This window comes from Phyllobates terribilis, unplaced genomic scaffold (assembly GCF_046119375.1).
Source record: "Phyllobates terribilis strain yellow unplaced genomic scaffold, ASM4611937v1 Scaffold_40__1_contigs__length_11209783, whole genome shotgun sequence".
Lineage (NCBI taxonomy): Eukaryota > Metazoa > Chordata > Amphibia > Anura > Dendrobatidae > Phyllobates > Phyllobates terribilis.
Window position 1 is genome coordinate 6,938,423 of NW_027362800.1, and position 25,327 is coordinate 6,963,749.

The window sequence follows — 25,327 nt, forward strand, 5'->3', positions numbered from 1 at the left end:
TGCTGATTAATTACCTCTCCTGCTGCTGCTGCTGCTGGCTGTCCAGCAGCAGACTGAAGGTGGCTGCTGCTGTGCGCAGGTATTTAAAGGCTCAGAGCCTATTATGACACGCGCAGCCAGCGTTCCATTGCCACATTCCGTCTACTGCAGGCGGGATACCTGGATGGCTGAATGTCACTGAGAAGCTCACAGAGACCGCCATAAGCAACAGTTTAAAAGAATGCCACAGACTAATCAACCAAACTTTTTGGGTTGGTTTCTCTTTTATAGTCTGCAGGCATTAAATGAAAGAAGTCAGTGTTCCAGCAGAGGGAGACAACGTTTCAGAAAAGGCATTGTAGCAAACCAAAAAAGAAATTTTAAGCGCAGCAGAGTAACCAGCTCACATACCTGTTAGCTCAGGTGAGTTTAAAAGGCTGCTGTTGATAACAAGGGCATTTGCTAAATAGATGGTGTGTGTGCAACAATATACTGAAAGGTCAATTATATTGTGCAGCTTATCTCACCACCTGTAGTTATTTAGGTGAAAGCTCCAAAATGCTTGCCTAATATGTCTGTTTATCCAAAAGGAAGTATAGAGGGAGAGCTAGATAGATAGCATTGCATTACATTACATTACATGGCAATGCAATGCACAGTTGCTGAAGTTGAACCAAAATGAGCTTGTCATCTGGCTTCTGCAACTTTTAACATGAAAAATCCAATGAGGAGAAGAAAAGCAAAGCCAAAGAGTCCATCCCAAAATCCGACAAACAAGCAAAATGAACAAAAAGCATTGAATTCAATTCTTTCTGATTTTAGAAACTGCATTAAAGTAGGGGTGCACCGGTCCTGGAGATACTGCAATACCAGGTCAATGCGTGGAGTGGACAGAGCAAGCTCTTTTTCCATCTCCCTGTTCTAAAAATCCATTTAATATATGGTCCCCAGATAGGGGACGTATCAGATATTAAACTGATAAGAACAGATACTACACTTGATCTTAGCCAAAAGGCCGAGAAGCGATAACCAGAATTGGTTTCCGACTACGGTGCCACCCAAGGATTCTGAAAAGTCCATTTGTGGAGATGGCCACCTGGACTCCCGTTAAGAAGACATGCTGTCAACCTCTAGATCCCTCACATGCCTGCACTTTTCGGCTTGCTGCTGCTGCAATCCACGCGTTTTAGATCTGCATAACTCCACCTCTTTTAGCACAGTACCCTCAACCCCCGGCTGTTCCCACCCGCCTCAACACCGTTGGAAGGGAGGAGAACCAATTAAGGCGGGGGGGGGGTGGAACGAGCAGCTGTCTACCCTTAGCAGGAGGGTTGCTGATTAATTACCTCTCCTGCTGCTGCTGCTGCTGGCTGTCCAGCAGCAGACTGAAGGTGGCTGCTGCTGTGCGCAGGTATATAAAGGCTCAGAGCCTATTATGACACGCGCAGCCAGCGTTCCATTGCCACATTCCGTCTACTGCAGGCGGGATACCTGGATGGCTGAATGTCACTGAGAAGCTCACAGAGACCGCCATAAGCAACAGTTTAAAAGAATGCCACAGACTAATCAACCAAACTTTTTGGGTTGGTTTCTCTTTTATAGTCTGCAGGCATTAAATGAAAGAAGTCAGTGTTCCAGCAGAGGGAGACAACGTTTCAGAAAAGGCATTGTAGCAAACCAAAAAAGAAATTTTAAGCGCAGCAGAGTAACCAGCTCACATACCTGTTAGCTCAGGTGAGTTTAAAAGGCTGCTGTTGATAACAAGGGCATTTGCTAAATAGATGGTGTGTGTGCAACAATATACTGAAAGGTCAATTATATTGTGCAGCTTATCTCACCACCTGTAGTTATTTAGGTGAAAGCTCCAAAATGCTTGCCTAATATGTCTGTTTATCCAAAAGGAAGTATAGAGGGAGAGCTAGATAGATAGCATTGCATTACATTACATTACATGGCAATGCAATGCACAGTTGCTGAAGTTGAACCAAAATGAGCTTGTCATCTGGCTTCTGCAACTTTTAACATGAAAAATCCAATGAGGAGAAGAAAAGCAAAGCCAAAGAGTCCATCCCAAAATCCGACAAACAAGCAAAATGAACAAAAAGCATTGAATTCAATTCTTTCTGATTTTAGAAACTGCATTAAAGAAGGGGTGCACCGGTCCTGGAGATACTGCAATACCAGGTCAATGCGTGGAGTGGACAGAGCAAGCTCTTTTTCCATCTCCCTGTTCTAAAAATCCATTTAATATATGGTCCCCAGATAGGGGACGTATCAGATATTAAACTGATAAGAACAGATACTACACTTGATCTTAGCCAAAAGGCCGAGAAGCGATAACCAGAATTGGTTTCCGACTACGGTGCCACCCAAGGATTCTGAAAAGTCCATTTGTGGAGATGGCCACCTGGACTCCCGTTAAGAAGACATGCTGTCAACCTCTAGATCCCTCACATGCCTGCACTTTTCGGCTTGCTGCTGCTGCAATCCACGCGTTTTAGATCTGCATAACTCCACCTCTTTTAGCACAGTACCCTCAACCCCCGGCTGTTCCCACCCGCCTCAACACCGTTGGAAGGGAGGAGAACCAATTAAGGCGGCGGGGGGGGGGGGGGGGGTGGAACGAGCAGCTGTCTACCCTTAGCAGGAGGGTTGCTGATTAATTACCTCTCCTGCTGCTGCTGGCTGTCCAGCAGCAGACTGAAGGTGGCTGCTGCTGTGCGCAGGTATATAAAGGCTCAGAGCCTATTATGACACGCGCAGCCAGCGTTCCATTGCCACATTCCGTCTACTGCAGGCGGGATACCTGGATGGCTGAATGTCACTGAGAAGCTCACAGAGACCGCCATAAGCAACAGTTTAAAAGAATGCCACAGACTAATCAACCAAACTTTTTGGGTTGGTTTCTCTTTTATAGTCTGCAGGCATTAAATGAAAGAAGTCAGTGTTCCCGCAGAGAGAGACAACGTTTCAGAAAAGGCATTGTAGCAAACCAAAAAAGAAATTTTAAGCGCAGCAGAGTAACCAGCTCACATACCTGTTAGCTCAGGTGAGTTTAAAAGGCTGCTGTTGATAACAAGGGCATTTGCTAAATAGATGGTGTGTGTGCAACAATATACTGAAAGGTCAATTATATTGTGCAGCTTATCTCACCACCTGTAGTTATTTAGGTGAAAGCTCCAAAATGCTTGCCTAATATGTCTGTTTATCCAAAAGGAAGTATAGAGGGAGAGCTAGATAGATAGCATTGCATTACATTACATGGCAATGCAATGCACAGTTGCTGAAGTTGAACCAAAATGAGCTTGTCATCTGGCTTCTGCAACTTTTAACATGAAAAATCCAATGAGGAGAAGAAAAGCAAAGCCAAAGAGTCCATCCCAAAATCCGACAAACAAGCAAAATGAACAAAAAGCATTGAATTCAATTCTTTCTGATTTTAGAAACTGCATTAAAGAAGGGGTACACCGGTCCTGGAGATACTGCAATACCAGGTCAATGCGTGGAGTGGACAGAGCAAGCTCTTTTTCCATCTCCCTGTTCTAAAAATCCATTTAATATATGGTCCCCAGATATGGGACGTATCAGATATTAAACTGATAAGAACAGATACTACACTTGATCTTAGCCAAAAGGCCGAGAAGCGATAACCAGAATTGGTTTCCGACTACGGTGCCACCCAAGGATTCTGAAAAGTCCATTTGTGGAGATGGCCACCTGGACTCCCGTTAAGAAGACATGCTGTCAACCTCTAGATCCCTCACATGCCTGCACTTTTCGGCTTGCTGCTGCTGCAATCCACGCGTTTTAGATCTGCATAACTCCACCTCTTTTAGCACAGTACCCTCAACCCCCGGCTGTTCCCACCCGCCTCAACATCGTTGGAAGGGAGGAGAACCAATTAAGGCGGGGGGGGGGGGGTGGAACGAGCAGCTGTCTACCCTTAGCAGGAGGGTTGCTGATTAATTACCTCTCCTGCTGCTGCTGCTGCTGCTGGCTGTCCAGCAGCAGACTGAAGGTGGCTGGTGCTGTGCGCAGGTATATAAAGGCTCAGAGCCTATTATGACACGCGCAGCCAGCGTTCCATTGCCACATTCCGTCTACTGCAGGCGGGATACCTGGATGGCTGAATGTCACTGAGAAGCTCACAGAGACCGCCATAAGCAACAGTTTAAAAGAATGCCACAGACTAATCAACCAAACTTTTTGGGTTGGTTTCTCTTTTATAGTCTGCAGGCATTAAATGAAAGAAGTCAGTGTTCCAGCAGAGGGAGACAACGTTTCAGAAAAGGCATTGTAGCAAACCAAAAAAGAAATTTTAAGCGCAGCAGAGTAACCAGCTCACATACCTGTTAGCTCAGGTGAGTTTAAAAGGCTGCTGTTGATAACAAGGGCATTTGCTAAATAGATGGTGTGTGTGCAACAATATACTGAAAGGTCAATTATATTGTGCAGCTTATCTCACCACCTGTAGTTATTTAGGTGAAAGCTCCAAAATGCTTGCCTAATATGTCTGTTTATCCAAAAGGAAGTATAGAGGGAGAGCTAGATAGATAGCATTGCATTACATTACATTACATGGCAATGCAATGCACAGCTGCTGAAGTTGAACCAAAATGAGCTTGTCATCTGGCTTCTGCAACTTTTAACATGAAAAATCCAATGAGGAGAAGAAAAGCAAAGCCAAAGAGTCCATCCCAAAATCCGACAAACAAGCAAAATGAACAAAAAGCATTGAATTCAATTCTTTCTGATTTTAGAAACTGCATTAAAGAAGGGGTGCACCGGTCCTGGAGATACTGCAATACCAGGTCAATGCGTGGAGTGGACAGAGCAAGCTCTTTTTCCATCTCCCTGTTCTAAAAATCCATTTAATATATGGTCCCCAGATAGGGGACGTATCAGATATTAAACTGATAAGAACAGATACTACACTTGATCTTAGCCAAAAGGCCGAGAAGCGATAACCAGAATTGGTTTCCGACTACGGTGCCACCCAAGGATTCTGAAAAGTCCATTTGTGGAGATGGCCACCTGGACTCCCGTTAAGAAGACATGCTGTCAACCTCTAGATCCCTCACATGCCTGCACTTTTCGGCTTGCTGCTGCTGCAATCCACGCGTTTTAGATCTGCATAACTCCACCTCTTTTAGCACAGTACCCTCAACCCCCGGCTGTTCCCACCCGCCTCAACACCGTTGGAAGGGAGGAGAACCAATTAAGGCGGGGGGGGGGGGGTGGAACGAGCAGCTGTCTACCCTTAGCAGGAGGGTTGCTGATTAATTACCTCTCCTGCTGCTGCTGCTGCTGCTGGCTGTCCAGCAGCAGACTGAAGGTGGCTGGTGCTGTGCGCAGGTATATAAAGGCTCAGAGCCTATTATGACACGCGCAGCCAGCGTTCCATTGCCACATTCCGTCTACTGCAGGCGGGATACCTGGATGGCTGAATGTCACTGAGAAGCTCACAGAGACCGCCATAAGCAACAGTTTAAAAGAATGCCACAGACTAATCAACCAAACTTTTTGGGTTGGTTTCTCTTTTATAGTCTGCAGGCATTAAATGAAAGAAGTCAGTGTTCCAGCAGAGGGAGACAACGTTTCAGAAAAGGCATTGTAGCAAACCAAAAAAGAAATTTTAAGCGCAGCAGAGTAACCAGCTCACATACCTGTTAGCTCAGGTGAGTTTAAAAGGCTGCTGTTGATAACAAGGGCATTTGCTAAATAGATGGTGTGTGTGCAACAATATACTGAAAGGTCAATTATATTGTGCAGCTTATCTCACCACCTGTAGTTATTTAGGTGAAAGCTCCAAAATGCTTGCCTAATATGTCTGTTTATCCAAAAGGAAGTATAGAGGGAGAGCTAGATAGATAGCATTGCATTACATTACATTACATGGCAATGCAATGCACAGCTGCTGAAGTTGAACCAAAATGAGCTTGTCATCTGGCTTCTGCAACTTTTAACATGAAAAATCCAATGAGGAGAAGAAAAGCAAAGCCAAAGAGTCCATCCCAAAATCCGACAAACAAGCAAAATGAACAAAAAGCATTGAATTCAATTCTTTCTGATTTTAGAAACTGCATTAAAGAAGGGGTGCACCGGTCCTGGAGATACTGCAATACCAGGTCAATGCGTGGAGTGGACAGAGCAAGCTCTTTTTCCATCTCCCTGTTCTAAAAATCCATTTAATATATGGTCCCCAGATAGGGGACGTATCAGATATTAAACTGATAAGAACAGATACTACACTTGATCTTAGCCAAAAGGCCGAGAAGCGATAACCAGAATTGGTTTCCGACTACGGTGCCACCCAAGGATTCTGAAAAGTCCATTTGTGGAGATGGCCACCTGGACTCCCGTTAAGAAGACATGCTGTCAACCTCTAGATCCCTCACATGCCTGCACTTTTCGGCTTGCTGCTGCTGCAATCCACGCGTTTTAGATCTGCATAACTCCACCTCTTTTAGCACAGTACCCTCAACCCCCGGCTGTTCCCACCCGCCTCAACACCGTTGGAAGGGAGGAGAACCAATTAAGGCGGGGGGGGGGTGGAACGAGCAGCTGTCTACCCTTAGCAGGAGGGTTGCTGATTAATTACCTCTCCTGCTGCTGCTGCTGCTGGCTGTCCAGCAGCAGACTGAAGGTGGCTGCTGCTGTGCGCAGGTATATAAAGGATCAGAGCCTATTATGACACGCGCAGCCAGCGTTCCATTGCCACATTCCGTCTACTGCAGGCGGGATACCTGGATGGCTGAATGTCACTGAGAAGCTCACAGAGACCGCCATAAGCAACAGTTTAAAAGAATGCCACAGACTAATCAACCAAACTTTTTGGGTTGGTTTCTCTTTTATAGTCTGCAGGCATTAAATGAAAGAAGTCAGTGTTCCAGCAGAGGGAGACAACGTTTCAGAAAAGGCATTGTAGCAAACCAAAAAAGAAATTTTAAGCGCAGCAGAGTAACCAGCTCACATACCTGTTAGCTCAGGTGAGTTTAAAAGGCTGCTATTGATAACAAGGGCATTTGCTAAATAGATGGTGTGTGTGCAACAATATACTGAAAGGTCAATTATATTGTGCAGCTTATCTCACCACCTGTAGTTATTTAGGTGAAAGCTCCAAAATGCTTGCCTAATATGTCTGTTTATCCAAAAGGAAGTATAGAGGGAGAGCTAGATAGATAGCATTGCATTACATTACATTACATGGCAATGCAATGCACAGTTGCTGAAGTTGAACCAAAATGAGCTTGTCATCTGGCTTCTGCAACTTTTAACATGAAAAATCCAATGAGGAGAAGAAAAGCAAAGCCAAAGAGTCCATCCCAAAATCCGACAAACAAGCAAAATGAACAAAAAGCATTGAATTCAATTCTTTCTGATTTTAGAAACTGCATTAAAGAAGGGGTGCACCGGTCCTGGAGATACTGCAATACCAGGTCAATGCGTGGAGTGGACAGAGCAAGCTCTTTTTCCATCTCCCTGTTCTAAAAATCCATTTAATATATGGTCCCCAGATAGGGGACGTATCAGATATTAAACTGATAAGAACAGATTTTTTTTTTTATCGAAAGCCCGAATTCGTGTACAAAACCCGAGTGCGCTTAAAAAAGTGACAAGTGCCACAAAAAAAGTGCACTAGGATGCTGGTCTTCTTGAAACCCTCTCCAAAAGGAGAAGGGTCCCCCAAACCATTCCCCGTCCCTCCGAGCCAAAAGGCCACAGCGAGGAACAGGGACAAAAAGCCACCTCCAGCCGAAGCCAGAGGCGACCCAATCTTACCCCCAGCACCTGCCCGAGTTCTCACCCGAGCAAGGCACTGGGAGCCAAAGACTGTGCTCCCCTCCCGGAAGAGGGGAGCCAACAATGCTCTCCTCCCGAAAGAGGAGAGCCAGGGGGGTTCAGGGGGGAGCGGAACCTGATGGCCACACACTCCCCCCCTAGACCTGCCAAGAGAGGAACCCGTAAGGGAACCGCATCCCGACAAAATCCTAGTAGGACGTGACACACGTGAATAAGTGGACACACAGTGACAAAGAAATTAAATAAATAGTGAAGGTTTTACAGTATAATACTGCCCGGACCTTCGACCGGGAATTGAAAAATTCCCCATCCTAAGGCCAGAAGGCCCGGAATAAGGGTGTGTGCGAAGAAAGAAAATTTGAAGTGCTTGTGCAAATGTGCCATAAACTCAAGTGGGGTTCCCAATCCCAGTGAGTTAAGGCACCCCAGGGTCACCACTCCTGGGGCACTTCACACTTCGGGCTTTCGATCTTCCCCGGCCCAATGGCGTCGATATTGGGGGGCCATGCTTTCCACCAGATGACTATATTAGCCACCTGGCGTACTAACAAGCGCCTAAACCCCAGTGTGCATAATGTATCAATCTACTAGGGCGGCCAACATCCAAAACCGCCTTTTCGAAAGATACTACACTTGATCTTAGCCAAAAGGCCGAGAAGCGATAACCAGAATTGGTTTCCGACTACGGTGCCACCCAAGGATTCTGAAAAGTCCATTTGTGGAGATGGCCACCTGGACTCCCGTTAAGAAGACATGCTGTCAACCTCTAGATCCCTCACATGCCTGCACTTTTCGGCTTGCTGCTGCTGCAATCCACGCGTTTTAGATCTGCATAACTCCACCTCTTTTAGCACAGTACCCTCAACCCCCGGCTGTTCCCACCCGCCTCAACACCGTTGGAAGGGAGGAGAACCAATTAAGGCGGTGGGGGGGTGGAACGAGCAGCTGTCTACCCTTAGCAGGAGGGTTGCTGATTAATTACCTCTCCTGCTGCTGCTGCTGCTGGCTGTCCAGCAGCAGACTGAAGGTGGCTGCTGCTGTGCGCAGGTATATAAAGGCTCAGAGCCTATTATGACACGCGCAGCCAGCGTTCCATTGCCACATTCCGTCTACTGCAGGCGGGATACCTGGATGGCTGAATGTCACTGAGAAGCTCACAGAGACCGCCATAAGCAACAGTTTAAAAGAATGCCACAGACTAATCAACCAAACTTTTTGGGTTGGTTTCTCTTTTATAGTCTGCAGGCATTAAATGAAAGAAGTCAGTGTTCCAGCAGAGGGAGACAACGTTTCAGAAAAGGCATTGTAGCAAACCAAAAAAGAAATTTTAAGCGCAGCAGAGTAACCAGCTCACATACCTGTTAGCTCAGGTGAGTTTAAAAGGCTGCTGTTGATAACAAGGGCATTTGCTAAATAGATGGTGTGTGTGCAACAATATACTGAAAGGTCAATTATATTGTGCAGCTTATCTCACCACCTGTAGTTATTTAGGTGAAAGCTCCAAAATGCTTGCCTAATATGTCTGTTTATCCAAAAGGAAGTATAGAGGGAGAGCTAGATAGATAGCATTGCATTACATTACATTACATGGCAATGCAATGCACAGTTGCTGAAGTTGAACCAAAATGAGCTTGTCATCTGGCTTCTGCAACTTTTAACATGAAAAATCCAATGAGGAGAAGAAAAGCAAAGCCAAAGAGTCCATCCCAAAATCCGACAAACAAGCAAAATGAACAAAAAGCATTGAATTCAATTCTTTCTGATTTTAGAAACTGCATTAAAGAAGGGGTGCACCGGTCCTGGAGATACTGCAATACCAGGTCAATGCGTGGAGTGGACAGAGCAAGCTCTTTTTCCATCTCCCTGTTCTAAAAATCCATTTAATATATGGTCCCCAGATAGGGGACGTATCAGATATTAAACTGATAAGAACAGATACTACACTTGATCTTAGCCAAAAGGCCGAGAAGCGATAACCAGAATTGGTTTCCGACTACGGTGCCACCCAAGGATTCTGAAAAGTCCATTTGTGGAGATGGCCACCTGGACTCCCGTTAAGAAGACATGCTGTCAACCTCTAGATCCCTCACATGCCTGCACTTTTCGGCTTGCTGCTGCTGCAATCCACGCGTTTTAGATCTGCATAACTCCACCTCTTTTAGCACAGTACCCTCAACCCCCGGCTGTTCCCACCCGCCTCAACACCGTTGGAAGGGAGGAGAACCAATTAAGGCGGGGGGGGGGTGGAACGAGCAGCTGTCTACCCTTAGCAGGAGGGTTGCTGATTAATTACCTCTCCTGCTGCTGCTGCTGCTGGCTGTCCAGCAGCAGACTGAAGGTGGCTGCTGCTGTGCGCAGGTATATAAAGGCTCAGAGCCTATTATGACACGCGCAGCCAGCGTTCCATTGCCACATTCCGTCTACTGCAGGCGGGATACCTGGATGGCTGAATGTCACTGAGAAGCTCACAGAGACCGCCATAAGCAACAGTTTAAAAGAATGCCACAGACTAATCAACCAAACTTTTTGGGTTGGTTTCTCTTTTATAGTCTGCAGGCATTAAATGAAAGAAGTCAGTGTTCCAGCAGAGGGAGACAACGTTTCAGAAAAGGCATTGTAGCAAACCAAAAAAGAAATTTTAAGCGCAGCAGAGTAACCAGCTCACATACCTGTTAGCTCAGGTGAGTTTAAAAGGCTGCTGTTGATAACAAGGGCATTTGCTAAATAGATGGTGTGTGTGCAACAATATACTGAAAGGTCAATTATATTGTGCAGCTTATCTCACCACCTGTAGTTATTTAGGTGAAAGCTCCAAAATGCTTGCCTAATATGTCTGTTTATCCAAAAGGAAGTATAGAGGGAGAGCTAGATAGATAGCATTGCATTACATAACATTACATGGCAATGCAATGCACAGTTGCTGAAGTTGAACCAAAATGAGCTTGTCATCTGGCTTCTGCAACTTTTAACATGAAAAATCCAATGAGGAGAAGAAAAGCAAAGCCAAAGAGTCCATCCCAAAATCCGACAAACAAGCAAAATGAACAAAAAGCATTGAATTCAATTCTTTCTGATTTTAGAAACTGCATTAAAGAAGGGGTGCACCGGTCCTGGAGATACTGCAATACCAGGTCAATGCGTGGAGTGGACAGAGCAAGCTCTTTTTCCATCTCCCTGTTCTAAAAATCCATTTAATATATGGTCCCCAGATAGGGGACGTATCAGATATTAAACTGATAAGAACAGATACTACACTTGATCTTAGCCAAAAGGCCGAGAAGCGATAACCAGAATTGGTTTCCGACTACGGTGCCACCCAAGGATTCTGAAAAGTCCATTTGTGGAGATGGCCACCTGGACTCCCGTTAAGAAGACATGCTGTCAACCTCTAGATCCCTCACATGCCTGCACTTTTCGGCTTGCTGCTGCTGCAATCCACGCGTTTTAGATCTGCATAACTCCACCTCTTTTAGCACAGTACCCTCAACCCCCGGCTGTTCCCACCCGCCTCAACACCGTTGGAAGGGAGGAGAACCAATTAAGGCGGGGGGGGGTGGAACGAGCAGCTGTCTACCCTTAGCAGGAGGGTTGCTGATTAATTACCTCTCCTGCTGCTGCTGCTGCTGGCTGTCCAGCAGCAGACTGAAGGTGGCTGCTGCTGTGCGCAGGTATATAAAGGCTCAGAGCCTATTATGACACGCGCAGCCAGCGTTCCATTGCCACATTCCGTCTACTGCAGGCGGGATACCTGGATGGCTGAATGTCACTGAGAAGCTCACAGAGACCGCCATAAGCAACAGTTTAAAAGAATGCCACAGACTAATCAACCAAACTTTTTGGGTTGGTTTCTCTTTTATAGTCTGCAGGCATTAAATGAAAGAAGTCAGTGTTCCAGCAGAGGGAGACAACGTTTCAGAAAAGGCATTGTAGCAAACCAAAAAAGAAATTTTAAGCGCAGCAGAGTAACCAGCTCACATACCTGTTAGCTCAGGTGACTTTAAAAGGCTGCTGTTGATAACAAGGGCATTTGCTAAATAGATGGTGTGTGTGCAACAATATACTGAAAGGTCAATTATATTGTGCAGCTTATCTCACCACCTGTAGTTATTTAGGTGAAAGCTCCAAAATGCTTGCCTAATATGTCTGTTTATCCAAAAGGAAGTATAGAGGGAGAGCTAGATAGATAGCATTGCATTACATTACATTACATGGCAATGCAATGCACAGTTGCTGAAGTTGAACCAAAATGAGCTTGTCATCTGGCTTCTGCAACTTTTAACATGAAAAATCCAATGAGGAGAAGAAAAGCAAAGCCAAAGAGTCCATCCCAAAATCCGACAAACAAGCAAAATGAACAAAAAGCATTGAATTCAATTCTTTCTGATTTTAGAAACTGCATTAAAGAAGGGGTGCACCGGTCCTGGAGATACTGCAATACCAGGTCAATGCGTGGAGTGGACAGAGCAAGCTCTTTTTCCATCTCCCTGTTCTAAAAATCCATTTAATATATGGTCCCCAGATAGGGGACGTATCAGATATTAAACTGATAAGAACAGACACTACACTTGATCTTAGCCAAAAGGCCGAGAAGCGATAACCAGAATTGGTTTCCGACTACAGTGCCACCCAAGGATTCTGAAAAGTCCATTTGTGGAGATGGCCACCTGGACTCCCGTTAAGAAGACATGCTGTCAACCTCTAGATCCCTCACATGCCTGCACTTTTCGGCTTGCTGCTGCTGCAATCCACGCGTTTTAGATCTGCCTAACTCCACCTCTTTTAGCACAGTACCCTCAACCCCCGGCTGTTCCCACCCGCCTCAACACCGTTGGAAGGGAGGAGAACCAATTAAGGCGGGGGGGGGTGGAACGAGCAGCTGTCTACCCTTAGCAGGAGGGTTGCTGATTAATTACCTCTCCTGCTGCTGCTGCTGCTGGCTGTCCAGCAGCAGACTGAAGGTGGCTGCTGCTGTGCGCAGGTATATAAAGGCTCAGAGCCTATTATGACACGCGCAGCCAGCGTTCCATTGCCACATTCCGTCTACTGCAGGCGGGATACCTGGATGGCTGAATGTCACTGAGAAGCTCACAGAGACCGCCATAAGCAACAGTTTAAAAGAATGCCACAGACTAATCAACCAAACTTTTTGGGTTGGTTTCTCTTTTATAGTCTGCAGGCATTAAATGAAAGAAGTCAGTGTTCCAGCAGAGGGAGACAACGTTTCAGAAAAGGCATTGTAGCAAACCAAAAAAGAAATTTTAAGCGCAGCAGAGTAAGCAGCTCACATACCTGTTAGCTCAGGTGACTTTAAAAGGCTGCTGTTGATAACAAGGGCATTTGCTAAATAGATGGTGTGTGTGCAACAATATACTGAAAGGTCAATTATATTATGCAGCTTATCTCACCACCTGTAGTTATTTAGGTGAAAGCTCCAAAATGCTTGCCTAATATGTCTGTTTATCCAAAAGGAAGTATAGAGGGAGAGCTAGATAGATAGCATTGCATTACATTACATTACATGGCAATGCAATGCACAGTTGCTGAAGTTGAACCAAAATGAGCTTGTCATCTGGCTTCTGCAACTTTTAACATGAAAAATCCAATGAGGAGAAGAAAAGCAAAGCCAAAGAGTCCATCCCAAAATCCGACAAACAAGCAAAATGAACAAAAAGCATTGAATTCAATTCTTTCTGATTTTAGAAACTGCATTAAAGAAGGGGTGCACCGGTCCTGGAGATACTGCAATACCAGGTCAATGCGTGGAGTGGACAGAGCAAGCTCTTTTTCCATCTCCCTGTTCTAAAAATCCATTTAATATATGGTCCCCAGATAGGGGACGTATCAGATATTAAACTGATAAGAACAGATACTACACTTGATCTTAGCCAAAAGGCCGAGAAGCGATAACCAGAATTGGTTTCCGACTACGGTGCCACCCAAGGATTCTGAAAAGTCCATTTGTGGAGATGGCCACCTGGACTCCCGTTAAGAAGACATGCTGTCAACCTCTAGATCCCTCACATGCCTGCACTTTTCGGCTTGCTGCTGCAATCCACGCGTTTTAGATCTGCATAACTCCACCTCTTTTAGCACAGTACCCTCAACCCCCGGCTGTTCCCACCCGCCTCAACACCGTTGGAAGGGAGGAGAACCAATTAAGGCGGGGGGGGGGGTGGAACGAGCAGCTGTCTACCCTTAGCAGGAGGGTTGCTGATTAATTACCTCTCCTGCTGCTGCTGCTGCTGCTGGCTGTCCAGCAGCAGACTGAAGGTGGCTGCTGCTGTGCGCAGGTATATAAAGGCTCAGAGCCTATTATGACACGCGCAGCCAGCGTTCCATTGCCACATTCCGTCTACTGCAGGCGGGATACCTGGATGGCTGAATGTCACTGAGAAGCTCACAGAGACCGCCATAAGCAACAGTTTAAAAGAATGCCACAGACTAATCAACCAAACTTTTTGGGTTGGTTTCTCTTTTATAGTCTGCAGGCATTAAATGAAAGAAGTCAGTGTTCCAGCAGAGGGAGACAACGTTTCAGAAAAGGCATTGTAGCAAACCAAAAAAGAAATTTTAAGCGCAGCAGAGTAACCAGCTCACATACCTGTTAGCTCAGGTGAGTTTAAAAGGCTGCTGTTGATAACAAGGGCATTTGCTAAATAGATGGTGTGTGTGCAACAATATACTGAAAGGTCAATTATATTGTGCAGCTTATCTCACCACCTGTAGTTATTTAGGTGAAAGCTCCAAAATGCTTGCCTAATATGTCTGTTTATCCAAAAGGAAGTATAGAGGGAGAGCTAGATAGATAGCATTGCATTACATTACATTACATGGCAATGCAATGCACAGTTGCTGAAGTTGAACCAAAATGAGCTTGTCATCTGGCTTCTGCAACTTTTAACATGAAAAATCCAATGAGGAGAAGAAAAGCAAAGCCAAAGAGTCCATCCCAAAATCCGACAAACAAGCAAAATGAACAAAAAGCATTGAATTCAATTCTTTCTGATTTTAGAAACTGCATTAAAGAAGGGGTGCACCGGTCCTGGAGATACTGCAATACCAGGTCAATGCGTGGAGTGGACAGAGCAAGCTCTTTTTCCATCTCCCTGTTCTAAAAATCCATTTAATATATGGTCCCCAGATAGGGGACGTATCAGATATTAAACTGATAAGAACAGATACTACACTTGATCTTAGCCAAAAGGCCGAGAAGCGATAACCAGAATTGGTTTCCGACTACAGTGCCACCCAAGGATTCTGAAAAGTCCATTTGTGGAGATGGCCACCTGGACTCCCGTTAAGAAGACATGCTGTCAACCTCTAGATCCCTCACATGCCTGCACTTTTCGGCTTGCTGCTGCTGCAATCCACGCGTTTTAGATCTGCATAACTCCACCTCTTTTAGCACAGTACCCTCAACCCCCGGCTGTTCCCACCCGCCTCAACACCGTTGGAAGGGAGGAGAACCAATTAAGGCGGGGGGGGGTGGAACGAGCAGCTGTCTACCCTTAGCAGGAGGGTTGCTGATTAATTACCTCTCCTGCTGCTGCTGCTGCTGGCTGTCCAGCAGCAGACTGAAGGTGGCTGCTGCTGAGCGCAGGTATATAAAGGCTCAGAGCCTATTATGACACGCGCAGCCAGCGTTCCATTGCCACATTCCGTCTACTGCAGGCGGGATACCTGGATGGCTGAATGTCACTGAGAAGCTCACAGAGACCGCCATAAGCAACAGTTTAAAAGAATGCCACAGACTAATCAACCAAACTTTTTGGGTTGGTTTCTCTTTTATAGTCTGCAGGCATTAAATGAAAGAAGTCAGTGTTCCAGCAGAGGGAGACAACGTTTCAGAAAAGGCATTGTAGCAAACCAAAAAAGAAATTTTAAGCGCAGCAGAGTAACCAGCTCACATACCTGTTAGCTCAGGTGAGTTTAAAAGGCTGCTGTTGATAACAAGGGCATTTGCTAAATAGATGGTGTGTGTGCAACAATATACTGAAAGGTCAATTATATTGTGCAGCTTATCTCACCACCTGTAGTTATTTAGGTGAAAGCTCCAAAATGCTTGCCTAATATGTCTGTTTATCCAAAAGGAAGTATAGAGGGAGAGCTAGATAGATAGCATTGCATTACATTACATTACATGGCAATGCAATGCACAGTTGCTGAAGTTGAACCAAAATGAGCTTGTCATCTGGCTTCTGCAACTTTTAACATGAAAAATCCAATGAGGAGAAGAAAAGCAAAGCCAAAGAGTCCATCCCAAAATCCGACAAACAAGCAAAATGAACAAAAAGCATTGAATTCAATTCTTTCTGATTTTAGAAACTGCATTAAAGAAGGGGTGCACCGGTCCTGGAGATACTGCAATACCAGGTCAATGCGTGGAGTGGACAGAGCAAGCTCTTTTCCCATCTCCCTGTTCTAAAAATCCATTTAATATATGCTCCCCAGATAGGGGACGTATCAGATATTAAACTGATAAGAACAGATTTTTTTCATTGAAGCTGCATCCAAGGCACTGAAAAATGTGACCGAAGTCACACCAAAACAGCGCACGAGGCGAGGATTCATGTGGACCCTTCCCGGAGGAGAGGGTCCCCAATAAACCATCCCCATCCCTCCGAGCCAGAAGGCCACAGCGAGGGTCAGGGATCTCCGATGCTCTCCCTAGCCGAAGCCGGAGAAGAGCCGTTTTCGTGCTCCCAGCTTCCATCTAGGCTGCCACCCTAGTGGAGCTGGAGCCTGTGTTGGTTTCTCAGCCCAAAGCTGACCGGACCTCCGACCGGGTTTATAAAAATTCCCCTTCCTAGCCCGGAGGCCAGGAATAGGGGGGGTTGCTCAGAAAGTATGATTGGCAAAGGTGCGGCGTGCTACGAAGCCAAGTCTTTCTGGGGTTCCCAGTCCGAGTAAGCTTGGACTCCCACCAGGGCGCCTACTCCTGGGGCACATTGCTCCAAAGCCCTCACACTTACCCAGCCTAGTGACTTCGATCCTGGAGGGCCATGTTTTCCATCAGATAACTCTATGAGCCACCTGGCGTACTAACAAGTGCACCAAACCAGTGTGTAATATGCATCAATTTACTAGGGCAGCCCAAGGACAAAACTGCCTTTTCAAAAGATACTACACTTGATCTTAGCCAAAAGGCCGAGAAGCGATAACCAGAATTGGTTTCCGACTACGGTGCCACCCAAGGATTCTGAAAAGTCCATTTGTGGAGATGGCCACCTGGACTCCCGTTAAGAAGACATGCTGTCAACCTCTAGATCCCTCACATGCCTGCACTTTTCGGCTTGCTGCTGCTGCAATCCACGCGTTTTAGATCTGCATAACTCCACCTCTTTTAGCACAGTACCCTCAACCCCCGGCTGTTCCCACCCGCCTCAACACCGTTGGAAGGGAGGAGAACCAATTAAGGCGGGGGGGGGGTGGAACGAGCAGCTGTCTACCCTTAGCAGGAGGGTTGCTGATTAATTACCTCTCCTGCTGCTGCTGCTGCTGGCTGTCCAGCAGCAGACTGAAGGTGGCTGCTGCTGTGCGCAGGTATATAAAGGCTCAGAGCCTATTATGACACGCGCAGCCAGCGTTCCATTGCCACATTCCGTCTACTGCAGGCGGGATACCTGGATGGCTGAATGTCACTGAGAAGCTCACAGAGACCGCCATAAGCAACAGTTTAAAAGAATGCCACAGACTAATCAACCAAACTTTTTGGGTTGGTTTCTCTTTTATAGTCTGCAGGCATTAAATGAAAGAAGTCAGTGTTCCAGCAGAGGGAGACAACGTTTCAGAAAAGGCATTGTAGCAAACCAAAAAAGAAATTTTAAGCGCAGCAGAGTAACCAGCTCACATACCTGTTAGCTCAGGTGAGTTTAAAAGGCTGCTGTTGATAACAAGGGCATTTGCTAAATAGATGGTGTGTGTGCAACAATATACTGAAAGGTCAATTATATTGTGCAGCTTATCTCACCACCTGTAGTTATTTAGGTGAAAGCTCCAAAATGCTTGCCTAATATGTCTGTTTATCCAAAAGGAAGTATAGAGGGAGAGCTAGATAGATAGCATTGCATTACATTACATTACATGGCAATGCAATGCACAGTTGCTGAAGTTGAACCAAAATGAGCTTGTCATCTGGCTTCTGCAACTTTTAACATGAAAAATCCAATGAGGAGAAGAAAAGCAAAGCCAAAGAGTCCATCCCAAAATCCGACAAACAAGCAAAATGAACAAAAAGCATTGAATTCAATTCTTTCTGATTTTAGAAACTGCATTAAAGAAGGGGTGCACCGGTCCTGGAGATACTGCAATACCAGGTCAATGCGTGGAGTGGACAGAGCAAGCTCTTTTTCCATCTCCCTGTTCTAAAAATCCATTTAATATATGGTCCCCAGATAGGGGACGTATCAGATATTAAACTGATAAGAACAGATACTACACTTGATCTTAGCCAAAAGGCCGAGAAGCGATAACCAGAATTGGTTTCCGACTACGGTGCCACCCAAGGATTCTGAAAAGTCCATTTGTGGAGATGGCCACCTGGACTCCCGTTAAGAAGACATGCTGTCAACCTCTAGATCCCTCACATGCCTGCACTTTTCGGCTTGCTGCTGCTGCAATCCACGCGTTTTAGATCTGCATAACTCCACCTCTTTTAGCACAGTACCCTCAACCCCCGGCTGTTCCCACCCGCCTCAACACCGTTGGAAGGGAGGAGAACCAATTAAGGCGGGGGGGGGTGGAACGAGCAGCTGTCTACCCTTAGCAGGAGGGTTGCTGATTAATTACCTCTCCTGCTGCTGCTGCTGCTGGCTTTCCAGCAGCAGACTGAAGGTGACTGCTGCTGTGCGCAGGTATATAAAGGCTCAGAGCCTATTATGACACGCGCAGCCAGCGTTCCATTGCCACATTCCGTCTACTGCAGGCGGGATACCTGGATGGCTGAATGTCACTGAGAAGCTCACAGAGACCGCCATAAGCAACAGTTTAAAAGAATGCCACAGACTAATCAACCAAACTTTTTGGGTTGGTTTCTCTTTTATAGTCTGCAGGCATTAAATGAAAGAAGTCAGTGTTCCAGCAGAGGGAGACAACGTTTCAGAAAAGGCATTGTAGCAAACCAAAAAAGAAATTTTAAGCGCAGCAGAGTAACCAGCTCACATACCTGTTAGCTCAGGTGAGTTTAAAAGGCTGCTGTTGATAACAAGGGCATTTGCTAAATAGATGGTGTGTGTGCAACAATATACTGAAAGGTCAATTATATTGTGCAGCTTATCTCACCACCTGTAGTTATTTAGGTGAAAGCTCCAAAATGCTTGCCTAATATGTCTGTTTATCCAAAAGGAAGTATAGAGGGAGAGCTAGATAGATAGCATTGCATTACATTACATTACATGGCAATGCAATGCACAGTTGCTGAAGTTGAACCAAAATGAGCTTGTCATCTGGCTTCTGCAACTTTTAACATGAAAAATCCAATGAGGAGAAGAAAAGCAAAGCCAAAGAGTCCATCCCAAAATCCGACAAACAAGCAAAATGAACAAAAAGCATTGAATTCAATTCTTTCTGATTTTAGAAACTGCATTAAAGAAGGGGTGCACCGGTCCTGGAGATACTGCAATACCAGGTCAATGCGTGGAGTGGACAGAGCAAGCTCTTTTTCCATCTCCCTGTTCTAAAAATCCATTTAATATATGGTCCCCAGATAGGGGACGTATCAGATATTAAACTGATAAGAACAGATACTACACTTGATCTTAGCCAAAAGGCCGAGAAGCGATAACCAGAATTGGTTTCCGACTACGGTGCCACCCAAGGATTCTGAAAAGTCCATTTGTGGAGATGGCCACCTGGACTCCCGTTAAGAAGACATGCTGTCAACCTCTAGATCCCTCACATGCCTGCACTTTTCGGCTTGCTGCTGCTGCAATCCACGCGTATTAGATCTGCATAACTCCACCTCTTTTAGCACAGTACCCTCAACCCCCGGCTGTTCCCACCCGCCTCAACACCGTTGGAAGGGAGGAGAACCAATTAAGGCGGGGGGGGGGGGTGGAACGAGCAGCTGTCTACCCTTAGCAGGAGGGTTGCTGATTAATTACCTCTCCTGCTGCTGCTGCTGCTGGCTGTCCAGCAGCAGACTGAAGGTGGCTGCTGCTGTGCGCAGGTATATAAAGGCTCAGAGCCTATTATGACACGCGCAGCCAGCGTTCCATTGCCACATTCCGTCTACTGCAGGCGGGATACCTGGATGGCTGAATGTCACTGAGAAGCTCACAGAGACCGCCATAAGCAACAGTTTAAAAGAATGCCACAGACTAATCAACCAAACTTTTTGGGTTGGTTTCTCTTTTATAGTCTGCAGGCATTAAATGAAAGAAGTCAGTGTTCCAGCAGAGGGAGACAACGTTTCAGAAAAGGCATTGTAGCAAACCAAAAAAGAAATTTTAAGCGCAGCAGAGTAACCAGCTCACATACCTGTTAGCTCAGGTGAGTTTAAAAGGCTGCTGTTGATAACAAGGGCATTTGCTAAATAGATGGTGTGTGTGCAACAATATACTGAAAGGTCAATTATATTGTGCAGCTTATCTCACCACCTGTAGTTATTTAGGTGAAAGCTCCAAAATGCTTGCCTAATATGTCTGTTTATCCAAAAGGAAGTATAGAGGGAGAGCTAGATAGATAGCATTGCATTACATTACATTACATGGCAATGCAATGCACAGTTGCTGAAGTTGAACCAAAATGAGCTTGTCATCTGGCTTCTGCAACTTTTAACATGAAAAATCCAATGAGGAGAAGAAAAGCAAAGCCAAAGAGTCCATCCCAAAATCCGACAAACAAGCAAAATGAACAAAAAGCATTGAATTCAATTCTTTCTGATTTTAGAAACTGCATTAAAGAAGGGGTGCACCGGTCCTGGAGATACTGCAATACCAGGTCAATGCGTGGAGTGGACAGAGCAAGCTCTTTTTCCATCTCCCTGTTCTAAAAATCCATTTAATATATGGTCCCCAGATAGGGGACGTATCAGATATTAAACTGATAAGAACAGATACTACACTTGATCTTAGCCAAAAGGCCGAGAAGCGATAACCAGAATTGGTTTCCGACTACGGTGCCACCCAAGGATTCTGAAAAGTCCATTTGTGGAGATGGCCACCTGGACTCCCGTTAAGAAGACATGCTGTCAACCTCTAGATCCCTCACATGCCTGCACTATTCGGCTTGCTGCTGCTGCAATCCACGCGTTTTAGATCTGCATAACTCCACCTCTTTTAGCACAGTACCCTCAACCCCCGGCTGTTCCCACCCGCCTCAACACCGTTGGAAGGGAGGAGAACCAATTAAGGCGGGGGGGGGGGGGTGGAACGAGCAGCTGTCTACCCTTAGCAGGAGGGTTGCTGATTAATTACCTCTCCTGCTGCTGCTGCTGCTGGCTGTCCAGCAGCAGACTGAAGGTGGCTGCTGCTGTGCGCAGGTATATAAAGGCTCAGAGCCTATTATGACACGCGCAGCCAGCGTTCCATTGCCACATTCCGTCTACTGCAGGCGGGATACCTGGATGGCTGAATGTCACTGAGAAGCTCACAGAGACCGCCATAAGCAACAGTTTAAAAGAATGCCACAGACTAATCAACCAAACTTTTTGGGTTGGTTTCTCTTTTATAGTCTGCAGGCATTAAATGAAAGAAGTCAGTGTTCCAGCAGAGGGAGACAACGTTTCAGAAAAGGCATTGTAGCAAACCAAAAAAGAAATTTTAAGCGCAGCAGAGTAACCAGCTCACATACCTGTTAGCTCAGGTGAGTTTAAAAGGCTGCTGTTGATAACAAGGGCATTTGCTAAATAGATGGTGTGTGTGCAACAATATACTGAAAGGTCAATTATATTGTGCAGCTTATCTCACCACCTGTAGTTATTTAGGTGAAAGCTCCAAAATGCTTGCCTAATATGTCTGTTTATCCAAAAGGAAGTATAGAGGGAGAGCTAGATAGATAGCATTGCATTACATTACATTACATGGCAATGCAATGCACAGTTGCTGAAGTTGAACCAAAATGAGCTTGTCATCTGGCTTCTGCAACTTTTAACATGAAAAATCCAATGAGGAGAAGAAAAGCAAAGCCAAAGAGTCCATCCCAAAATCCGACAAACAAGCAAAATGAACAAAAAGCATTGAATTCAATTCTTTCTGATTTAGAAACTGCATTAAAGAAGGGGTGCACCGGTCCTGGAGATACTGCAATACCAGGTCAATGCGTGGAGTGGACAGAGCAAGCTCTTTTTCCATCTCCCTGTTCTAAAAATCCATTTAATATATGGTCCCCAGATAGGGGACGTATCAGATATTAAACTGATAAGAACAGATACTAAACTTGATCTTAGCCAAAAGGCCGAGAAGCGATAACCAGAATTGGTTTCCGACTACGGTGCCACCCAAGGATTCTGAAAAGTCCATTTGTGGAGATGGCCACCTGGACTCCCGTTAAGAAGACATGCTGTCAACCTCTAGATCCCTCACATGCCTGCACTTTTCGGCTTGCTGCTGCTGCAATCCACGCGTTTTAGATCTGCATAACTCCACCTCTTTTAGCACAGTACCCTCAACCCCCGGCTATTCCCACCCGCCTCAACACCGTTGGAAGGGAGGAGAACCAATTAAGGCGGGGGGGGGGTGGAACGAGCAGCTGTCTACCCTTAGCAGGAGGGTTGCTGATTAATTACCTCTCCTGCTGCTGCTGCTGCTGGCTGTCCAGCAGCAGACTGAAGGTGGCTGCTGCTGTGCGCAGGTATATAAAGGCTCAGAGCCTATTATGACACGCGCAGCCAGCGTTCCATTGCCACATTCCGTCTACTGCAGGCGGGATACCTGGATGGCTGAATGTCACTGAGAAGCTCACAGAGACCGCCATAAGCAACAGTTTAAAAGAATGCCACAGACTAATCAACCAAACTTTTTGGGTTGGTTTCTCTTTTATAGTCTGCAGGCATTAAATGAAAGAAGTCAGTGTTCCAGCAGAGGGAGACAACGTTTCAGAAAAGGCATTGTAGCAAACCAAAAAAGAAATTTTAAGCGCAGCAGAGTAACCAGCTCACATACCTGTTAGCTCAGGTGAGTTTAAAAGGCTGCTGTTGATAACAAGGGCATTTGCTAAATAGATGGTGTGTGTGCAGCAATATACTGAAAGGTCAATTATATTGTGCAGCTTATCTCACCACCTATAGTTATTTAGGTGAAAGCTCCAAAATGCTTGCCTAATATGTCTGTTTATCCAAAAGGAAGTATAGAGGGAGAGCTAGATAGATAGCATTGCATTACATTACATGGCAATGCAATGCACAGTTGCTGAAGTTGAACCAAAATGAGCTTGTCATCTGGCTTCTGCAACTTTTAACATGAAAAATCCAATGAGGAGAAGAAAAGCAAAGCCAAAGAGTCCATCCCAAAATCCGACAAACAAGCAAAATGAACAAAAAGCATTGAATTCAATTCTTTCTGATTTTAGAAACTGCATTAAAGAAGGGGTGCACCGGTCCTGGAGATACTGCAATACCAGGTCAATGCGTGGAGTGGACAGAGCAAGCTCTTTTTCCATCTCCCTGTTCTAAAAATCCATTTAATATATGGTCCCCAGATAGGGGACGTATCAGATATTAAACTGATTAGAACAGATACTACACTTGATCTTAGCCAAAAGGCCGAGAAGCGATAACCAGAATTGGTTTCCGACTACGGTGCCACCCAAGGATTCTGAAAAGTCCATTTGTGGAGATGGCCACCTGGACTCCCGTTAAGAAGACATGCTGTCAACCTCTAGATCCCTCACATGCCTGCACTTTTCGGCTTGCTGCTGCTGCAATCCACGCGTTTTAGATCTGCATAACTCCACCTCTTTTAGCACAGTACCCTCAACCCCCGGCTGTTCCCACCCGCCTCAACACCGTTGGAAGGGAGGAGAACCAATTAAGGCGGGGGGGGGGTGGAACGAGCAGCTGTCTACCCTTAGCAGGAGGGTTGCTGATTAATTACCTCTCCTGCTGCTGCTGCTGCTGGCTGTCCAGCAGCAGACTGAAGGTGGCTGCTGCTGTGCGCAGGTATATAAAGGCTCAGAGCCTATTATGACACGCGCAGCCAGCGTTCCATTGCCACATTCCGTCTACTGCAGGCGGGATACCTGGATGGCTGAATGTCACTGAGAAGCTCACAGAGACCGCCATAAGCAACAGTTTAAAAGAATGCCACAGACTAATCAACCAAACTTTTTGGGTTGGTTTCTCTTTTATAGTCTGCAGGCATTAAATGAAAGAAGTCAGTGTTCCAGCAGAGGGAGACAACGTTTCAGAAAAGGCATTGTAGCAAACCAAAAAAGAAATTTTAAGCGCAGCAGAGTAACCAGCTCACATACCTGTTAGCTCAGGTGAGTTTAAAAGGCTGCTGTTGATAACAAGGGCATTTGCTAAATAGATGGTGTGTGTGCAACAATATACTGAAAGGTCAATTATATTGTGCAGCTTATCTCACCACCTGTAGTTATTTAGGTGAAAGCTCCAAAATGCTTGCCTAATATGTCTGTTTATCCAAAAGGAAGTATAGAGGGAGAGCTAGATAGATAGCATTGCATTACATTACATTACATGGCAATGCAATGCACAGTTGCTGAAGTTGAACCAAAATGAGCTTGTCATCTGGCTTCTGCAACTTTTAACATGAAAAATCCAATGAGGAGAAGAAAAGCAAAGCCAAAGAGTCCATCCCAAAATCCGACAAACAAGCAAAATGAACAAAAAGCATTGAATTCAATTCTTTCTGATTTTAGAAACTGCATTAAAGAAGGGGTGCACCGGTCCTGGAGATACTGCAATACCAGGTCAATGCGTGGAGTGGACAGAGCAAGCTCTTTTTCCATCTCCCTGTTCTAAAAATCCATTTAATATATGGTCCCCAGATAGGGGACGTATCAGATATTAAACTGATAAGAACAGATACTACACTTGATCTTAGCCAAAAGGCCGAGAAGCGATAACCAGAATTGGTTTCCGACTACGGTGCCACCCAAGGATTCTGAAAAGTCCATTTGTGGAGATGGCCACCTGGACTCCCGTTAAGATGACATGCTGTCAACCTCTAGATCCCTCACATGCCTGCACTTTTCGGCTTGCTGCTGCTGCAATCCACGCGTTTTAGATCTGCATAACTCCACCTCTTTTAGCACAGTACCCTCAACCCCCGGCTGTTCCCACCCGCCTCAACACCGTTGGAAGGGAGGAGAACCAATTAAGGCGGGGGGGGGGGGTGGAACGAGCAGCTGTCTACCCTTAGCAGGAGGGTTGCTGATTAATTACCTCTCCTGCTGCTGCTGCTGCTGGCTGTCCAGCAGCAGACTGAAGGTGGCTGCTGCTGTGCGCAGGTATATAAAGGCTCAGAGCCTATTATGACACGTGCAGCCAGCGTTCCATTGCCACATTCCGTCTACTGCAGGCGGGATACCTGGGTGGCTGAATGTCACTGAGAAGCTCACAGAGACCGCCATAAGCAACAGTTTA

General features: G+C 45.7%; 18 non-coding genes and 2 pseudogenes across 18 annotated transcripts; all 20 read right to left on the minus strand.

Annotated features, from left to right (window-relative positions):
• Nucleotides 1-815: 815 nt before the first annotated feature.
• On the minus strand, nucleotides 816-1,006 carry LOC141191380 (U2 spliceosomal RNA). The gene has a single exon (XR_012265377.1). It is a non-coding gene; the product is annotated as a U2 spliceosomal RNA (small nuclear RNA).
• A 1,120-nt stretch (nucleotides 1,007-2,126) lies between these two features.
• LOC141188860 (U2 spliceosomal RNA) lies at nucleotides 2,127-2,317 on the minus strand. The gene has a single exon (XR_012262939.1). It is a non-coding gene; the product is annotated as a U2 spliceosomal RNA (small nuclear RNA).
• Nucleotides 2,318-3,436: 1,119 nt separating this feature from the next.
• LOC141185421 (U2 spliceosomal RNA) lies at nucleotides 3,437-3,627 on the minus strand. Its single transcript, XR_012260085.1, has one exon. It is a non-coding gene; the product is annotated as a U2 spliceosomal RNA (small nuclear RNA).
• Nucleotides 3,628-4,753: 1,126 nt separating this feature from the next.
• Nucleotides 4,754-4,944, minus strand: LOC141188861 (U2 spliceosomal RNA). The gene has a single exon (XR_012262940.1). It is a non-coding gene; the product is annotated as a U2 spliceosomal RNA (small nuclear RNA).
• A 1,126-nt stretch (nucleotides 4,945-6,070) lies between these two features.
• LOC141188862 (U2 spliceosomal RNA) lies at nucleotides 6,071-6,261 on the minus strand. The gene has a single exon (XR_012262941.1). It is a non-coding gene; the product is annotated as a U2 spliceosomal RNA (small nuclear RNA).
• Nucleotides 6,262-7,381: 1,120 nt separating this feature from the next.
• Nucleotides 7,382-7,564, minus strand: LOC141185731 (U2 spliceosomal RNA). Its single transcript, XR_012260362.1, has one exon. It is a non-coding gene; the product is annotated as a U2 spliceosomal RNA (small nuclear RNA).
• A 789-nt stretch (nucleotides 7,565-8,353) lies between these two features.
• LOC141186225 (U2 spliceosomal RNA) lies at nucleotides 8,354-8,445 on the minus strand (annotated as a pseudogene).
• Nucleotides 8,446-9,565: 1,120 nt separating this feature from the next.
• LOC141188863 (U2 spliceosomal RNA) lies at nucleotides 9,566-9,756 on the minus strand. The gene has a single exon (XR_012262942.1). It is a non-coding gene; the product is annotated as a U2 spliceosomal RNA (small nuclear RNA).
• Nucleotides 9,757-10,876: 1,120 nt separating this feature from the next.
• LOC141188864 (U2 spliceosomal RNA) lies at nucleotides 10,877-11,067 on the minus strand. The gene has a single exon (XR_012262943.1). It is a non-coding gene; the product is annotated as a U2 spliceosomal RNA (small nuclear RNA).
• A 1,119-nt stretch (nucleotides 11,068-12,186) lies between these two features.
• Nucleotides 12,187-12,377, minus strand: LOC141185031 (U2 spliceosomal RNA). Its single transcript, XR_012259731.1, has one exon. It is a non-coding gene; the product is annotated as a U2 spliceosomal RNA (small nuclear RNA).
• Nucleotides 12,378-13,496: 1,119 nt separating this feature from the next.
• Nucleotides 13,497-13,687, minus strand: LOC141188866 (U2 spliceosomal RNA). Its single transcript, XR_012262945.1, has one exon. It is a non-coding gene; the product is annotated as a U2 spliceosomal RNA (small nuclear RNA).
• Nucleotides 13,688-14,808: 1,121 nt separating this feature from the next.
• Nucleotides 14,809-14,999, minus strand: LOC141188867 (U2 spliceosomal RNA). The gene has a single exon (XR_012262946.1). It is a non-coding gene; the product is annotated as a U2 spliceosomal RNA (small nuclear RNA).
• A 1,119-nt stretch (nucleotides 15,000-16,118) lies between these two features.
• Nucleotides 16,119-16,301, minus strand: LOC141185854 (U2 spliceosomal RNA). Its single transcript, XR_012260456.1, has one exon. It is a non-coding gene; the product is annotated as a U2 spliceosomal RNA (small nuclear RNA).
• Nucleotides 16,302-16,825: 524 nt separating this feature from the next.
• LOC141186122 (U2 spliceosomal RNA) lies at nucleotides 16,826-16,941 on the minus strand (annotated as a pseudogene).
• A 1,120-nt stretch (nucleotides 16,942-18,061) lies between these two features.
• LOC141188868 (U2 spliceosomal RNA) lies at nucleotides 18,062-18,252 on the minus strand. The gene has a single exon (XR_012262947.1). It is a non-coding gene; the product is annotated as a U2 spliceosomal RNA (small nuclear RNA).
• A 1,119-nt stretch (nucleotides 18,253-19,371) lies between these two features.
• Nucleotides 19,372-19,562, minus strand: LOC141188869 (U2 spliceosomal RNA). The gene has a single exon (XR_012262948.1). It is a non-coding gene; the product is annotated as a U2 spliceosomal RNA (small nuclear RNA).
• Nucleotides 19,563-20,684: 1,122 nt separating this feature from the next.
• Nucleotides 20,685-20,875, minus strand: LOC141188870 (U2 spliceosomal RNA). The gene has a single exon (XR_012262949.1). It is a non-coding gene; the product is annotated as a U2 spliceosomal RNA (small nuclear RNA).
• Nucleotides 20,876-21,997: 1,122 nt separating this feature from the next.
• LOC141184736 (U2 spliceosomal RNA) lies at nucleotides 21,998-22,188 on the minus strand. The gene has a single exon (XR_012259463.1). It is a non-coding gene; the product is annotated as a U2 spliceosomal RNA (small nuclear RNA).
• Nucleotides 22,189-23,303: 1,115 nt separating this feature from the next.
• On the minus strand, nucleotides 23,304-23,494 carry LOC141185341 (U2 spliceosomal RNA). The gene has a single exon (XR_012260013.1). It is a non-coding gene; the product is annotated as a U2 spliceosomal RNA (small nuclear RNA).
• A 1,120-nt stretch (nucleotides 23,495-24,614) lies between these two features.
• Nucleotides 24,615-24,805, minus strand: LOC141188871 (U2 spliceosomal RNA). The gene has a single exon (XR_012262950.1). It is a non-coding gene; the product is annotated as a U2 spliceosomal RNA (small nuclear RNA).
• Nucleotides 24,806-25,327: the final 522 nt, after the last annotated feature.